The 18867-nt window shown below is 40.8% G+C and overlaps 1 protein-coding gene across 1 annotated transcript in view; it reads right to left on the bottom strand.

Moving 5' to 3' along the window:
* Positions 1-1314: 1314 nt before the first annotated feature.
* Positions 1315-18867, bottom strand: part of FOXO3 (forkhead box O3) — a 163242-nt gene continuing 145689 nt past the window's right edge. The window contains exon 3 of the mRNA XM_006123179.5: positions 1315-6869. The gene's annotated coding sequence lies outside the window, so the exon portion shown is untranslated. The remainder of the gene's footprint in view (positions 6870-18867) is intronic.

The raw sequence follows: 18867 nt of genomic DNA, 5'->3' as shown, positions 1-18867 counted from the left end.
ACTACAAGGGACTCCAGGCAAAGAGGAACCAATGTAATTTTATTTACAGATGAGAGAGGTGTGGGATTTGGGAGATCAGTTTCTGGAAGGCAATGGGGGAGGGAGGGCAGAACAGGGCATGCCTGGGATGAGAGGAGATAGGGTCAATGGATTTGTTATTTAGCTGATCCACCTGATACTGGCCCTTGGGGGTGGGAGGAGGACGTAGAGAGAGAGAGAATATGGTCAGCATGATCTGCAGCCTCAGGACTGAAATAGTGGCTACAGAACAGCCTTACTGCCATTTCTCCCTAATCTCTGTGCAATACTCCTACACCAAGCTTGGCTACTTTTTGGTAGGGTTACCAGGTAGCTTCAGAAAAAATACCGGACACACTTGATGAGGGGGGAGGTTGCCCGGGAGGAGAGGGGGGTATGGGTTGGGGGCAGCGGGACTGGCCAGGGGAGATCAGGTGTGGGGGGAGGATGGCAGGGCTGGTCAGAGGGAGTGGGGCTGGCCAGGGGAGATTAGGAGGAGGAAAACCGGCTGGCAGGAAGCCGGGCTGGTCGGGAGGGGCTGAGGAGAGTGGGGTTGGCCGGAGGGGGAGGGAGAGAATCGGCTAGTGGGGAGCGGGACTGACCTGGGTACATGCAGATCCCAGGGCGCTGCCTGTCCCACGTGTGGTCCCAGTGAAGCATGAGTGAGTCCAGTTACGGCTCCACAATGCGCTTGAACAGTGCTCAGGAGCACGCACAGGGCTTCTCCTCCTTCCCAAGATGTCACTCCTATGCCAGACGCAACCAGAGGCTCCCAGCGCCAATCGCACATGTCTGGTATTTTCTGAATTTTTTTACCGGACAGAGGGCTCAAAAACGGACTGTCTGGTTGAATACCGGACACCTGGCAACCCTACTTTTTGGTGCAGAACCCAGGATTTGGTTTTATATATATATTAGAATCCAGGGATCCCAGATCTTGCAATTAGTGGAGAAACTAGAACAAGTGACTTTATAAATGGGCTTGGATTTGAGCATAACCCCATTTGATAAATTCCTGAGTCAAGGGATTGCTACTGAGAATGCTCTGCTCTATCCTTCTTAACAGCTCATCCTTGGGCTAAATAATTTTTTCAGTATAGGCTTGATTCAAAGACTGCTGAAGCCTATGTAAATAAGCATTCTCATTGACTTGGGCTTTGAATCAGCTTTTCCCCACTACACCAAACAAAACCCAACTGTATTTAGATAAATGTAGAAGGTTTTTTTTCTCTCCAGATTTCTAGACTTAAATATCTGCAATGTAATACAATAGAATGACGAAACCAAAGCTGCACATTCAATGTAGAGATCCATTATGCTTTATTTACATGCGGCACCATCTTTTACAAACTAGATTACAATTTAAAATAGAATACACAAGGCAATATCTACTAACACCAAGTGGAGTAAGCACTGCATTGCTACTTCATTTGGAAAGGGGATCAATATTTTAAAATCAAACTTGTTTCCAATCTTTGTGTAGTAAGGTAGTATATTCATCCAGGACAGCATCTAGTTTACAAGATCCTCAGTAAGAATGCAACATCAAAGTGCAAGATAGCCCAAATTAAAAGTATATACTGTTCAGTTCTTCAGTATGTAAAGACAGCCATGCATCAAGGCTGTGGATTTCCAATTTATATGGCTTGACATGGTGAAACAAAAACAGATAAAACAATTTTACAGATACTGTATACATGTTATTTTCCAATCATGCAACTTTTTTTTTTAAAAAAAGTTTAACATGTGAAGTCAAAACGTACAATCCTTTCTTCCATCATATTAACTAAATGCATCTGGTCCTCCTGCACATGTGTTGGCATTTCCAGTGTACATTATGTACTAAAACAATTATAGGAGAGTGATTGCCAAGCAATGACATAAGTTTAGAGTAATATATGTGCTAACATTTAGCTTTGTATAGCAGTAGTACAAATATTTCTGGAGTTAGGTAGTGGCCTATTAATCAGCTATTCATGAGAGAAGATATTCTGCAAAGAAAATTAAACAAAAAGCAGAAACATGCCATTGTCTAAACTGCCAAAGTACTACCCTTTTATTTAATTATGTATTTATTTATTTTTGGGAACACAAAGTTTAAACAGTAACCTGTGCATGTGTTTTGAGACTATCTATCAGGCATGAATTTTAGGGGAAGAAGGGATTTTAATGCAAAAAAATATTCCTGAAACTAAGGCCAAAGTTTTAAAAAATGGGGTTCCTGAAACCATACTTTGGCATCTAAATAAGTGATCTGATTTTCAAAGGTGCTCCATCCCCAGGTCTGCCATTGGATTCTCAAAGAGATGTGACTATTCGGCACTTCTGAAAACCAGGACACTTCTAATGTATCTAAATAAACATTTAGAGCTGGGATTTTCTAAGGGGTCTAAATGAATGAGACACCCTACTCCCGCAGAGCACCTAACTCTCTTATGCCTCTTGAAAATTCCAACCTTATCTGCTTAATTTCAGATATTTAAGTTTGAAAATTTTGGCCACCAAATTAGAGCTAGAAAAGACCTGTAAATGTTTCTAGTCCATCCCTCCCTGGGTAGTGCAGGTTTTCCCCCCCCAACACTGGGGCTTTGTCTACACTGCAGGGTTTTTGCGCAAGAAGCTTTTTGCAGAAGAGAGCTTCCACAAAACTTCTTGTGCAAAAGCGCATCCACACCTCAAAATGTGCTTTTGCGCAAGAGAGCATCCACATTGCATGGACGCTCTTGTGCAAGAAAGCTCCGATGGCCTTTAACAACTGTGCTTTTTGCACAATAAACCTCTGCGGAGCATTCACACATGCTTTTTTGCACAAGAGCTGTAGTGCAAAAAGGAGTCATTCCTCGTGGGGAGAATAACAACTCTACTGGCAAAAACCCTCTGTCCTGTTGATTTACTGTATTTTTTGTGTGTGCAAAAATGTGCTTGAGGTGTGGACGCTCCGCCGGTTTTTGTGCAAAACCAGACGTTTTTGCGCAAAAACTTTGTACTGCAGACATAGCCTCGGGGCCCAAAACTGCCCTGCAGACACTAAGGAGAGTTTTGTCACAGACTTCAGTGGAAGCAGGATTAGGCCCCTTATTTGCTTGTGCTTTGATTTTGATTTGCTGGAGAGGTTCTGTAACTTCTCCGCTATCGTTTGGATGTCTGTCTCTGAACTGACTGGTGTTTCTTCATTTTCCAAAAAAACTGGACCACGTTTTGTAAATATGGAGTAACTCCACAGATCTTATGGGACTCATGCTGCATTAACATTGCAGTAACACAGTCGGGCCCAGTATGTTCAAATAATCAATCCTTCCCTTCCACTAGACATATCTGTTCCAGAGCAAGAAAAAATAAAATTACTCATCTTTGTCACCATAGTCTTAATGTCAAAAAGGCACTTGACACTAATGACTTGATCCTGCAATTCTTATACAGACCAGCCCATTTAATGGGAGATTTTATCTGAGTTGACTGAAACATTGGGCCTTATCTCCCTGTGAGTAATTGCAAGCGATGGGGCAAATCCTAATCACTGGCATAAATCCTGTCCTCCAAAATGAGTATAGCAGGGTCTGCTGCAGTGGAAGAGGTGCAGTTCTGCTGCAGGGATGTGTGCGTGTGTGTGCAAGAGCTGAATTCCCGAAGATGTGCTGCTCCCCTCCCGTATGCACTGCATGGAAGGCATTTGGGGATGGGGTAGGATCGGTGGATCTGCTTATGGTTCTGATGGCTATTCCCTGCTACAGAGGGGACACATAACCAAGGAAGTGTGAAGGCTATTTCTGCTCTGATGCTGGAGAACCAGCTATGGAGTGGGCTGGAGAAAAGGATTCCTTGTTCCTGCTCCCAGGAGTATCCCCAGAGAAGAATCCAGGTGCTTAGGTTATGTATCAGAGAGAGAGAATTCTGTAAATCTGGGGTAACTCACTACATCAGTTATTCCAGATTTACATCACTAACTGGGAGCAGAATTTGGTCCAATATCTTTTGTAATTCTATTCCACAAAGTGAGCCAATTCTTTTGTCAGCCCAATGCCATTTAAGTTACACCAGCAGATAGGTCAGTCCAATACTGCTCCAAAAAATGTAAATAAAAAAGGTGCAGTTGGTAGATATAGATGGTAGGAAGCAGTGTTCCCTCTAAGCTGTGTGGCAACACAGTCCTGCAGCTGTTTAATGAGCCCTGCCCAGCCAGAGGCTCAGGGCTCCATGCACGGAGCTGAATGACTGAGCGGGACTGATTATGCAGCTGTGGGGCTGTGCCGTCATGCAGCTTAGAGGGAACACTGGTAGCAAGCTATAGCAACATAATTCTGTACTACCTACATATTTGTAACCCACCTGAAATTAGATTTTGTGAAAGGGAGAATCTGTTGCTTGCTCCGTGACAACGCAACGATGTATGTCCTCCAGTGGACAAGAGACAGTTCAGCAAAATATCACACCAGAAATAAACACAAAGCCTGCTTTGTACCGGAGTACTTGTGCACAGCCCTCCTATTAGTCAGCGAGTGAGACTTTAAGATTAAAAAGTGTCAATCAGCAAGCACAATACCACAGAAGACAAAGAAAGAAAAACATCCTCAGTTTAATTCACATTTAATGATGTACCAAAAACCTGACACATACTGTTATACACGCCGAGTACAGTGAAGGCTTGCAATAAAGCTCTTTACTAACTTTGGTAGAAGGTGCCTGCATGTGGACTCCTGTAAGTGAACTAATCCCTAAAACAGATTACTGCTGTATACCATTGTCGTACTGGGTAGCTGGCTTCCTGAAATTTCACCTCACATGGGGTGATCAGTAATGTGCATAAACTAATTCTGATAAAGAAAATATAACAAATTAGTCCCTGCCATTGATAAATAGACCACCTTAATTTTAAAAATTGTTTTGTTTAATGAAAATGATAAACTCTTAGCTGCTTGATATGCTACAGGTCTACTATAACCACAACTGCACAGAGTTTACATATTCAGTAAAGGGCAGGATGAAATCAACAGGTTCATCTATAAAATAGAACAGTACAAGCATGAGGAAGTTACAATACAAAACAAAATTTCCATCACACTAGGAGCTGTTATTTCACCAATATTACTTCAGAGAGCTGGAAAGTAAGGAGCAAAATGGGGCCCACAAATGTGTGTCTGTAAGTCTGTGTGTGTGTGTGTGTGTGTATGTGTGCTTGTGTGGTGGTGGCGAAAGGGAGTCACTCCACATTGCATGGTACACGTGTCAGTGGGAACTCATGCACGGAAACTTTGGGTTAAAATGCTAGTTTGTTTTCCTAACATCCATGCATACTGATCTGTTTCTGTACATAATAAAATATATTTATATATTTATACGCATAATGCTTTTATGCAACGAAAAAAGTCTTCATATATCACTTTGGAGAAGTATGTATACACTGTCCTATTCAGAGCTTCTTCATACCAAGTTCTTATGTACCATTGGTGTTTCCTCCTCTCCCCCCCACAAAAAAATAGTAATAAAAAGTAATCAAGCTTTCCAGATTATAGAGAGGATCTATACAGCAGCACCATACCTTTTATTCGTTATTCATTCATTGTTATTCATTTAAAAAAAGAAACCCATAAGCAAAACATATAAAACTGCCTTGTCTTTTAGTGTCATTTATCCAATTACAATCTAAGCTTATATGAAAAGCTGTTTGTATAATATTACTTTCTTGCCTTTCTCTCTACAGCTTCTTCGTTCAGATTGGATTACGCATAGCGAGAAGGAAAACATAATCAAGGATATGTATGTAAGAAAAATCACTGATGTAATAACTTGCCCTGCAGCGATTTGCATTTGAACTTCTGATGACTCTATTGTAAGTCACTGCTGATACATATACTGTAAGTTATCTTTTCTGCAATGTCATATATTTTATTTCCCTTTCTTTTTGTTTTTTAAGCCATATCCTTACAAGTGGTTACATTCAACTTGTTTGGCAATGGGTGGATAGCTCATTTTAAGATCAACCAGTTTCCAACCTGCTGAGGCAGGCAAACTCTATTCCCTGCAATCATTAAGGGTAGCTCTGCTAACATAATGCAATAGGTGAGATTGATCAACTCAGGTGCTGAATCAGTAAACATAATGAAATCACACCCTAACTCAGTCCTTACAAACACTGGACACAACTAGCAATCTTGCTAGTTTCTCTTGTAATATCGACCCTGGCTTGATGTTTATGAAAAACAAGGTATGTACCATTAAATTTAAGAAAAAGATTTGAAAAAAAAAATCAACAAAGAAACCCCACAAACCCCATCTCTCCTGACTTCAGTCAGTTGCTTGTTGTAATGAATGCTACATACTCAGGTAGTGCTAATGTCTGACGCTATTTTGTGTAACGGTAATTAGTACAGCCTTTCATTGTGCATACACTGCATTTCAGATGCACCAGGAGAGAAAGAGAAAATGGTTAAAACATCTTTAGAAAACAAAACAAACTGTAAGTTAGAGGGGTCAGATGGGGAAACCCCTCAAAATAGAAGCCAACTTAAAATATCCCATAAACCATTAATATATTGAAACACCACATACTCATTGACAAATAACTACTGTAAAGGCTACACAGTGTGTTCTCAACAGGATGGTGCTGAACATTGTCTCCACAGTAGGTGCTTGACCATCCCCCAAAAAGAAGATTTTGCATACTTTAGAGTGAGTTCAATTCTGAAAAAGGAGGCTCTTCGCTTGGGAAAGGGGCCCATTAACAGTCTCTGCTTCGTTAGGAAAATAATGCAGGGTTCACAAAGGTCATAAGCTGTAAACGGTATCACTGTCCACTTGCTGACAGCAGATTTGGCAAAAGGTTCTCTCTTTAGGTCTCGTGTCAGTTTAAGGGCCTGGAGAGGAAGAAGGAACAAAAGCAAAGAAAACGAGATTATTAGGTATAAAAAAATAACCCACATGAAATGAAAGACAACATTAACCATTTGGTACTGGCAAGTTTAGTTAGTGCTCTCCTGCAGGAAACATGGTGCACAGTGTAATAACCCTGAGCATCAGGCAAGAGCTGCTGTCTGTCATGGAAGTGTTCATGTGCAATGGTTTACAGGTTTGGCAGCTCACAAAAACTAAACTGCCCTCCAACCCCAGAGAACACTATGGATCAAGTCTGAATGATAGAAACCTAATCAGGAGCCCAGGTGTGTGAGGTAAATTTACCAGCAGAAGTTGGTTCAATAAAACACTTACCCACTTTGTCTTGCTAGCATCCTGGAATAAACATGGCTACAACAACACGGAAAGAAACCTACTAAAGCTTCTACAAATTCAATATATTTTCAGATGGGTGGTAGAAGGATCCATCTAGAGTCTGTCTGTTCCTCTCTACCATCTGTTGTGGGTCTTCTTAACATCATGAGAGGTCTGGACACAAGTTCTGTCTGAGTCAGAGTGTATATCAGCTGCCAAAGAGAAACACAAGTTGCTCCTTTCCTCCCTGCCCTCTCTGTACGCCTAGCCATTGCTGGTGCTATGAACAATGAACTAAAACTTAAACTCTGTACTCTGACCTCCTACATGGCGCAAGATGCTATCACTAGACCAACTGAATAACTCCTACAAATTCAGTGTTAAAACATTAAAGATATTAAAGGTCACATCCTCAGTTACAGCTGAGGAGCGCACAGAGCAGGTTGGGGCACAGGGATAATCCTTAAGCATAAATTACACAGATGAACCCTACATTCGTTATTTGGAAAGACCTGTATGTCATTGTGAATAGCTCAATGAAAACCTCTCCTCAGTATGCAGCTATGTTTTTTTTTTACAGAGGAAATAAAAAGTTAGGATATATAAATAATGAAATAGAAAATAATACAGACAATGTTCTAATGCCATTATGCTAATGCATGGTATGTCATCACCTACAGTACAGTGTTCAGTTATGGTCATCCTAGCTGTAAGAAATTGCAGAGTCATCATGTTGGTGAGAACAAGAAATGCTAATAGTAACTGAAAAAAGCCAGAAAAGACCAGTCTGGACTTATATTAACCCTGGTCTTCCTGGGAGAGGAGAATTCATATGGAAGTGAGAGACTCATAAGTGTGGATAATAAAATATAACACAAGTTATAAATAAATTTGTGTAACAAAGGAAAGTTTAAACTATATTGTTTGGTGCTGAAGGCCATGGCAATGAAATGGTCCTCATCTGCTTCCCACTTGTGAATAACTGATTAATACTCTCTGAGTGTTTTGCCTTAATAAATATTGGTTAGACTCATCTGCTGAGTAAGTGAACCCTAATCCAACAATTCAGAGAAAGGAGATGAAGATAATTAGAAATATGGGGAAAAATTTATACAGATGGAGGCTGAAAAGACACTTCAGTTTCAAGAATATAAAGAGCCATGATAAAGGCATATAAAATGATGATTGGTACAGACAAAGGGGCCAATTTTCAAAGCCAGATTTTCAAAGGTATTTAGGCACCTAGCAATGCAGTGGGATTTTCAAAAGCATCAAGGTGCCTACCTGCATTGTTAGGGGCTTAAACACATTTAATACTAAGTAACTTCTGAAAAGGGGGTAAAGGATCCTAGATCACATAGACACCTTTGAAAATTTACTCAATACAAATTATTTTGTGTTTTATGTAATGAAAGAACGAAAGACAACAAAATTAAAACTTAAAATTAAATATTTTTCATCTGGTCTTAGTCACTATCAGGCAGGTGAATGGACTAGATGGACCAGTTCTAATCTAATTCAGCTACATTCCTTATTTCTAGGGTGCAGAATTACATAAAGGAGATGAACCAATGTATTAGAATGTTGTCATCAAGTGACAGTCGCTGGCTGCTAGATTATGCTGAAGCCTCCACCCTCTAAAAGGCCAGACACTGATCTTATAATAACATTTTACTAAAATGACCTATTTCTATACTACCCAATGACTGACAGAAATTTAATTCTGCCTGTTGGTTACTGGAGCAAGAGAATGACAGCTGCTCCCTGTACCATTACATGAGAAGTTCATTCTGAATGCTGGGGAAAGCAGATTGTTGTTTCACTCAATCACAATTTGGCTTTATCCTTAATAGTGTGTTTTTAGATAGGCTATATTTGATGAATAAGGGGATTTCTACATGGACAAACATATTGATTTTTTTTTTCATTTTTAAAGAGTAAATTAATGTCTGCCATTCAGTTATTTGGCTAGTTAGCAGGGGTTCGATTTAGTAAATGTGTGATGATGCTGTAACAAGGTCATTTGATCAGAGTGAACTAAGTCAAGTACCTCACATATAATTTGGACAGTGATTTGTATCATACATTAAGTGAAGCACACCCTTTTTGGTCTCATACTCCGACACTTTTTGTTAATTCCTTAGTATTGGTGGGGTTGGAAGCTATCACCTTCTGCAAATGTTAATTCATTACAGGAGAAAGATTCACACCTCAAGCATCAAGTTCCCTATTTAGCAGAGCATTTAAGCATACGTAAAAAGTCCCACTGACTTAAAAAAGGACTAGTCACGGGTTAGAACAGATACACTTGTACGCAACTGTAGTACTGAATCATATCTTGACTGGTTTATTCAGCATTCACATTACAATTATTTAAAAATTGTACTGTTGAGAAAGAGTAAGAATAAAAAAGAGAATATTAGGGATAGACAATTCCATATGTAATTTTTGTATTTTGCACCATCAAATATTCTTCTGAGACTACCAACAATATATTGGGCAATATAAAGAATAGCTAGAAAGACACTCAGCAAGAGACAGTGTTAAATAAGAGAAATATGCAGCTAAGGTAAGCATCTGTCTGCACTGTCACTAACAAAACTAAAGAAGTAAATTAAATTCTTAACCTACAGACTTTAACATTGACTCATTATACAGTTTATCATACACATATATACTCATGATAAACTTCGCTGGTTTTGCACTGAGATGGCTCGACTGCAATATCCCACCCCTAAAATTAGGGAAATAATTCAACACTTCATGCACCCTTCTGCTGATCAGTGCTCCTTCTCCACTCTAAATACCTTTTTTCCACTGTCCACAGATGTCTACCCTTGCCTCACCCTAAAGCACTAAGAGGCATCCTTTTCCAGGGCTCCCAATAGGGGCAGGGGACAATTGCCAAGGGATCTGGTCTAGGTGATTTTAAAGGGCCCACCCTGAGTGCTGACTCCACAGCTCACATTGACTGGGAACCACAGGCAATGGGAGCTGTAGGGGCAGCGCCTCTGGGCAGCAGTACACAGACACCCATTGACTCCCATCTTGGAACTGTAGTCAGAAGGGTGTGCTAGTCTCTTTTGGGAGCCACCCAAGGTAAGCACTGATCCCCCTCATGCCCTTCTGAACCCTCATTCCCTGCCCTAGGCCAGAGCCTGTACCCAAACTCCCGCCCATACCCTGCACTCCCTACTGAACCCCAACCCCCTATCCTAGCCTGCATCTCTACTTCTTCCCAGTGCCTGCACCCTAACTCAGTTCCAGAGCCTGCACCCCACTCCTGTATCCAAACTCACCCCCAGAGCGGGCACTCCACACCCTGTCCCACATCTCAGCCTCCTACCCCAGCCTGCTGAAATTGAGTGAGGGTGGAGGAGAGCCAGTGACAGAGAGATGGGGGATTGAATGAGGAGTGGGCAGAATCTCGGAGATGGGGCAGGACAGGGACAGGGCAGAAGTCTTTGGATTTGTGCATTTAGGGAGTTGGCATGAAGCTCTGGCTGTGCTGGAAAAGTACACACAGCAGCATAGCCAGCAGCACATTGGGCACCAGCCAACGCAGGTACAGCACTTTGTAAATGTCAGGCAGACCACATCTGCACGGGCATGACTTGTGTGTGCGTGGGTACCCATTGACTGTTCTGTCTTGGGGCCCAGAATTGTTGTTGGCAGGCCTTTTCTTTCCTTTTCACCCTCCCCCCTCCACTGCATCCCTGGGAAGTCCTAAGCCTCTCCTCAACAGGCATTCCAGTCAGCCAGGTGGGAACCCCCAATCTGGAGACCATGGAAATTTGCCACAGAGACAAACTGATTGATCTTCAATTGAGACACCAGTGGCTGTCCAGTGGCTTTCCCATCCCCACCATTTGCCAGTCCTTATTACTAATGGAGGCAGGGAGAGAGGAATAATTAAAGCTGAAATGTGAGTCAGAAATTGGCTGGGTTTTGGGACAGGGATAGAGAACCCATGTAGCTGCCGGGCTAGGTGAATAGTGGGCCTAAATAGCAGATTTTTCATCTGATTCCCTGTGGAGCCCACACAATTCTCTGGCTTCTATGGGTAGGAAGACTCCATGGTTTCATAGGTGTGGCAACATTTCAAATAGGAAGCATATGTGAATGGTTTCTATGCAAACAGAAAATTCAATTATCCTTTGAAGATTTTCTGTGCCAAATTTGGAGACTACAGGTTGGACCTTCCTGGTCCAGCGGAACCTGACTGATCCCGGATGAGGGATTTTGCTGGACCAGGAGAGGTCATTTCTGGACCCCAATCACCAGCTCCCCTGGCCTGGCCACTGACCTCCCAGCTGGCTCCCCACCTCCTGCTGGCCCCACTGCCCTGGGAACCCCACTGGGCAGCCATCGCCGCCATGGCTCTGGGATCCGCCGGGCAGCCTCACACTGGAGCCCCAGGACCCGCCGGGCAGCTCCGCGTGACATGGTTCCCTGTCCCACCAAGCTATTGCTACTCTCAGCCCCGCGGCTGCCAAGCACTGAACAGCCTCGCCATCAGCTTGCTGAGGGCAGCCCACTGTGCTGCTGGCCCCACAGGAATCCTTGCTACTGGCCCTTCACTGGGACTCTGGTTCTGCAACATCTGTTCCAGACCATTGATGCTGCTGGACCAGAGAATCCCGGTTAAGAGAATTTCAACCTATAGACTGAACCAATAAAGAGTGACTCATCACATTCACTGTTGGTATAAACCTTAGTGCGCCCTCGACTACAGAGTTAACATCAAGAACTCTTTAAAACAAACACACATGGATGCTCCTGTACTAAATTCAGAACTCGTAAGCACATGCAGCAGCTTTGCCAGTGATATATCTGATTTTGGCCCACTGCACACACAGAGGAACACAGCCAAAAAGAGGGCCACTGGACTTTTTTCCACAGTGGCGTCTCACATGTACCAAACTGGAATGTGTACATGAAAGATTAAAAAAAATAGTGGCCATTTAAAAAAATCATTAACTATAAATTCATGTTGATTACACACAGCCAAAGACTATGTTCTATTTTGTAATACACAACTAACATTTAGAATCGTAAATGATGGCTCTATTAATTCCACTAAAGTTACAAGGTAATGAACAAGCAAACAAACAAATGCTTTGGTACTTTCAATTTATTTAACCTGCAAATGTGTTGCAAACAATGTATTCTTTCATTTGCCCGTCCTCCTGTCCTATTCACCCCACCTCCTCCCCAAGATTAAGAACCAGTACTTCTTGCATATGCTTTGTGACTTGGCTGTTTGAGATGGGATTTCCCTCCATGCAATAATATTTAATTTACCACTAGATAACATCATTCCACCAGAGTTATGTTGGAATTAGGTCCCCCAAGCCCTGATTTCAACACAGGAACCCAGAGGGAAACTCTAAAGCATTACCTAATGCAAAACGCTTTCTCCCTTTCAGTCCCACTGGTGTTCATTATATTGCATTGGAAACTTCTTCAGAATAGAAAGGTGACACACTAATGTCCCACAAGTGCAAGGCACAGCAAATGTGCTCCTGCTGAAACTGGATGTGACGTGAGTTTATCAAGAAGGTAACCATAACAATCAGTAATACAATCTTTGTAAAAGAAAAGGTCTAGGACCTTGAGATAATTATGATGTTGGAACTGGACTACCTGGAACTGAAACAGACTAACATTTCCTGTACTAGGAATCCTAGAAACAACTTCCTAATAATCTATATTATTATGGTTAACTAAAGTGCCTTTATTGTGAAAATGTCACAATGCATAGGCCTCTATTATAGACACTGGTACTTTTGGTGGGCATGACTAGCTGGCACAAATAGAGTTGCCAGATACTTTCACAAAAAATACTGAACATGGCGGGAAAAAAAGTGGTTGAGCAAAAAAACAAATGAACAAAGAAAAAGGGGGGGGGCACACCAAAGGTGTTGAGAAAAAACAACAACCCACACTAAAAAAAAAAAAAAAGTCACTGTGCCTTTAAATCCCCCCCGCTCTCCCTCCCCCCCCCCCCCCCCCCGCCAAGCAGCAGGGGAATAATGTCCCAAGTGGCCTTCCATCCGAGAAAAACAGAAAATACTGGACATTTTACATGTCCAGTATTTTCTGGTTTTTTTGTTGTTGTTTTTTACCGGACAAAGGCAGCAAATACCGGACTGTCTGGGCCAATACTAGACACCTGGCAATCCTAGGCACAAAATATTACAATACATTACTTTTAAGTAATCTGCCCAGAGAGACATGGAGGGAGACGCTGAAATAAATCCCTTGTCTTTCAGTGGCATATGACCATGGATTTTGATGCACTTGCATACTGCTTGGGTGATGACTGCCAATTGTGTAGCTACATACAAAATAAAAGACCTTGTCTCTGGATGGAAAAGCAACAGAATCACAGATATTTTGGGAAATTCATTTATTAAATATGATATCACAGGAAGTTTAGCTTACTCATCTTTGATTTAAAAACTCTTTGTGGTGGACAGACATGCATAAGGGCAACAGATTGCTTCAATGGTTCCAGGCTGAATGTAAGAGAGTTGAGGGAAAAGGAGCATTAAACTACAACACCTGTTGCCCAAAGTTTGCACCATCTTCATTTAGGACACGGATAATTATTTCCTCAGAAAAATATATATAGTTGGGCTGTTCTTAGAAGTGAAAAATATTTGAACATACTTGTTTTTTTTTCTCACTGGTGATATATTTTCACTATCTTTTGGAAAGGTGTTAAGAGTCAGAGAAAAACAGCAATATTTTTATTTTGAATTATTCCAGATATTCTTCTATTTGGATTTCAGATAAACATTCTGCCCTTAAAATTCACAGTTCTACTGACGTATAATACTAGCTAGTTATTTTGAAGTTACTACTGAAGACAGCTTCTGTGGCTGAAGCTTCTATGATGATACAGAGAGTTGCTATAAGACAGTCTGCCTGACAGAATAAAAATCAGGAATCCTGATGTCATGACACAGGGTGTCATAATGACATTGTACTGGCATATCACACTGCCACAAAATGACACTTACTGTAACATTTTGATTTGACAATGGTTTGTGGAATCTGAAAGATATATTGGGATCTGTTAACATTCTGCATGGGACAACTCCTTCAAAATTGGGACAATCCCAGAAAGGTGGGTGGCAATTTTACAAATCTCTTTAGAAAGGCCTGTTACTTGAGGCATACTCCTACCCAAGTAGATTTTCTCAGCTGCTTTCCAGTTCAGAGAGCAAGAAAAACAAAGTAGAAATTTAAAGAGACCGCATTAAGTAGAACATAGCAGTATGGGTGCTGGTAAGATCCTATTTTGGTGTTTACACTCACCTGCATGAAAGTAACCCTTTCTTTTGCATATATGCTCCTATGAAGATGTCATTGCATTGTTTTGTTGGCTTTCCAGCAAAGTATGGTAAGATATTTAATTGTTTCTTAGAGCCACTATTTAATCTTCTAAACTGGCCTGCTCAAAAAGGTTTAAGTACAGGATATTAAGGGCAATTCTACACTAGGAAATTATTTCAAAGTAACTACATTTGAAATAACTACCGAAATAACAAAATCGCAATAGCATGCCCCCACTATGGGGGGGCCTCAAAATTAGTCCGAGGCAGGCTCCATTACTGTGGACAGACTACCTTGATTTATAGCCCCTAGGAAGCACTGGGGCGTAATTACTTTCAATGATTTTGGGGAGCAGTTATTTTGAAACAGCAGCAGCAGAGCGTCCGCACTAATGCTATTTCAAAATAAGCATTATTCCCCAAGGTAAGCAGGAGTACAGATTTTGAAATAACCAGCCTGTTATTTCGAAATAACAGGCTTGGTAGTGTGGATGCTCTTCTTATATTTTGAAATAAGGGGAGTTATTTTGAAATAACTCCCTAGTGAAGACCAGGGCTCTCTCTCTACAATGTCTGAGATGCCACTTATCTTATAATTTTATGGGCAGAATTCTGCCTTTTCTCCATTGAGCTACACAGTGAGATAGTAGTGGTATCAATGGGTGAAATCCTGGCACCACTGAAGACAATGAGAGTTTTGTTAGACGTGAGTCAGGGTTTCAACTTGCATATTCAGCACTACTGGCATTCTGCAGATACAGGTTAGTTGGCTGGAAGAAGAGGATTAGAAATGCCTGCAAGATAGTGAAATCATGCCCTGTTTGGAACACTGTGTGCTAGCTGGCATGGTAATTAGTTCCTATGTTCTCTGGAACACTAGTAAGAGATTAGGTCTTGCTACATGTGTTCATGGGAAGAGGAGGTGGTATCCTAGTGCCTCTATAAAAGTAGAGGAAAGGTTTTACTCAAACTTTTGTATCTGAAGAACCAAAGCTTTCACAGTGAGAGGGTAAAAAGTATCTTGCTGACTGACAGCAGAATTAGACATAGTGAATTCTGGATTATATTGCAATAGAAATAATAAAATCTTCTCTTCCTTACTTCATGTGTATTTACCAAGAATGAGAACTTGCTTTTCCTCTGTCAGATTAGGGTAGTGAGCATCTCTTTACAGGGATCCTTCCCGCAGTACCAGCTTCTCATTTTCGGCTGAAGTTAATTGAAAATGACAGATCAATAAGCCCAGGAAAAATCACTGAAAGGAATGCACACCTTTGGAATACAGTAAAGGAAAGGTACAATCCCTTCTATCACCAGAGGGGCAGAAACTCAAAAGGAAAGGAGGTAGACAGAAGGTTCTTCCGCTGTACCAAATTTCTCTAGCCCTTCTTGAAATCAATTACTTTTCTGTGGAAATCAAGAAAAGAAAAAATTTTAAACATGGCAATATAAGAAAAAAGACTGGAGAAGACATGAACCTTGAATGAAAGTGTGCATAAACACCTACTGTTCATTCTAGAATAATCTGAAAAGGTACCTTTCTCTTGAAACTGAGCTCAGGCCTTCAGGGCTAAGACGTGCCCTCTAAGAAATGAGTTCAGTGCTCTGAGTACAATTACCACTGAACCAATGTCCACATCACACACCCCACAACAACTGCCACCCTCACTGTCCATATCTGTAAAAAGGCCAAGGATTGCATGCTTTTGCTATCTGAGCATATAATTTACAGATTGTCTTATGTCATTCATTAGTATAGTGCTTACGCAGGGAAGCTTGAACTGCTGCTGTCTGTGCTGTTCTTGTCTGTGAACTTAATGAACAGAAGACTTCAACCTCCAGTACTGTCAATTCATCACCTTAATCAAGCATAGAATACACATGGAAAAAGTTTGATTTTCTTAAAATAAGAGAATGCCCTTGGCCTGCTCTGTGGGATGACTCTCTGTTTCTAAAATGAACCTCTATGTGTGTGAATTTTTAAGAAAATTGTGCTTTTTAAAGAATTATTTAGAAAAGGCACAATGTTCTTTAAAAAAAATAAATCCACCTGTAACTGTCACAGTTATTAGGCAGTAAGGTATTTCAGAACAAATGGCAACCTGCAGGTCTAAACAATCACTACTTCTCATTCACACAAAAAAGGAAATTTGCAAAGACTCATTCTGTAATAAAATTCTAATGTCGTTGATACAAAGAGGAAAGCACTGGGGAGATCAACTCATGCAGGCTGTTCTAAAAATATCAGTTTATGGTGTCATCTGGTGAGAGTATGTCATCCTGTAATCTTGGCATCTGCAGGGATGGCAAGTTTCTACTAATTACTGCTCTTGAATCGCATGACAAAAACATACTGTACTAAAAAATAAAATACAATCAATAAAAAAAAAGAGGCACATTGTACAACATTAGAACATATCCGGTTTTGAAGTTGTTTTTTCACAACTCTATTCTAGGAAGGGGATGTTGATTTTTATAGATTTTTTTCTTAGTAAAAAACAACAAAAAGCAAAATCCAGCCCAGGTCCAGGTAAACCACCCACCCAATTCCAGAAGTAGTGAACAATTCAGTGTTTAGATATTGGAGTCTGTCATAGGTCACTGGCCCTTTTTGAGAAAGCAGAATTCAGTGCTCCCTGACTGATTATTTACTGCCCAATTTAGCCGCTAAAGGGAAGGCACCAGGGTCTTTTAAGGTGGGATATAGCTGCAAGTGGCTGTTGCCAGAGACGTGCCCCGCAGGGAGTTAAAAAGGCTCCTGCAGGGCCAGGAGTCATGGAGAAGGCTTGTGAAGAAGGCCAAACTCAAGGCATGAAATGCTATGAACGCAGGAGGCCAGAACTTCAGGAACTGGTGCAGAAGAGTGTTGGAACTCGAAAGAGAAGGCAGACCCTCAGGGAAGAAAGGCTGTACCCAGTTTGGGAAGGGGGCGAAGAAATGAATTTTAAAGAGAGGACAGGCATTTAAGAGCGAAGTGCTAAGTCCAACTGAATCTAGGATTAAGACTTCATACTCTGAGTTCTATTTTGAAAGAGTTTGTGTTGGCCTTAATAAACTGAATCTCCAAAGAGAAATGTTTTGAATATCTGGATGGTGTGGACATTGTAAGGAGTTCCTGAGCAAAGAGGAAACTGAGGCAGGTGTTACCATCAGGGTCTATATGGATCAATTAATATGCAAGATGTTAGTATGCCTTAGAAATCATACTCCCTACCCTACTCCTTACTCTCTATTCTACCTACTGAAGTCAATGAGACTCTTCATGGGTTGCATAGTCCAAATGAGAGGACTGCACTGCATGATAGGAGCCTAAGTACCTTAAAATTTCACCAAAAAAAATAGTTTACTTCATCCTGTATTCTCCAAATCGACTTAATTTACATGCACATATATGGTGTAGTATAAAAAATAACTATCTAGTGAGTAGTTTCCTGCTATCAATCACTGCATTTCTAATGAAAATAAAACTGAACCTTATTTAATTGTTTATTTCTAAAATAACACCATCATAAAATTATGTGAAAATTAAATTTAATGTTCATACAGGTCAAATCCACACCGACTAATTGAGATGACAAGATTTAGATCTTTAATTATTCCTTTTATTCCTCATTGTCTTTTAAAAATGGAGAATTAACTTTACACTCATGAAAAGGTTTGGGTTTACACAACAGTTAGAAAATATATCAGACTTACATATACTGAGGGATAAAGTTAATGGCTTCACAAACATTAGCGAAAAAGTCTCAAGTATTTCTGTGTTTTCTCTCATATTGGCCTCTATGCTTGGAACACATTCTTTCTTCCAGTCTGCCAACCTCTCCTCATTCAAATGCCTGCTTAAGTCTCAATGTCCACATGAGATGACACATATCAGCAAATATTTAAAAATATTTAAATATTTAAAAAACTAACCTGATGACTGAATCAGCATGGGAGAAAGACTAATCTTAGTAACTGTAATTTTGGTTCCTATAACCCACACAGCACCCCATAGCAGCTATTGATTGCAATCACCACTTGTACCCTATCAACTATTGAACTGTAAGATCCTCAAAGCAGAGATCATGTCTTCTGTCAATGCTGTGAGGTGCCTACCACATCTTTGGGCACTGTAAAATGATAAATAATAATAACCTATATCAGGGTATTGTTGATTCAAACTTAGACCTGAATATAATTTAGATCAGAAAGTGAGTGAATTGGAAAGCAAACAGATAGCATCTTTCCAACCCTGTAAAACTGCCTTCTAGTCTGGCACAAAAAAAAAAAAAAAAAAAGGCAAAGCCCAGTTCCAATAAGG

This window comes from Pelodiscus sinensis, chromosome 3, assembly GCF_052426305.1.
Source record: "Pelodiscus sinensis isolate ZL-2025 chromosome 3, ASM5242630v1, whole genome shotgun sequence".
NCBI lineage: Eukaryota > Metazoa > Chordata > Testudines > Trionychidae > Pelodiscus > Pelodiscus sinensis.
This window is presented reverse-complemented; position numbering and strand designations above follow the sequence as displayed.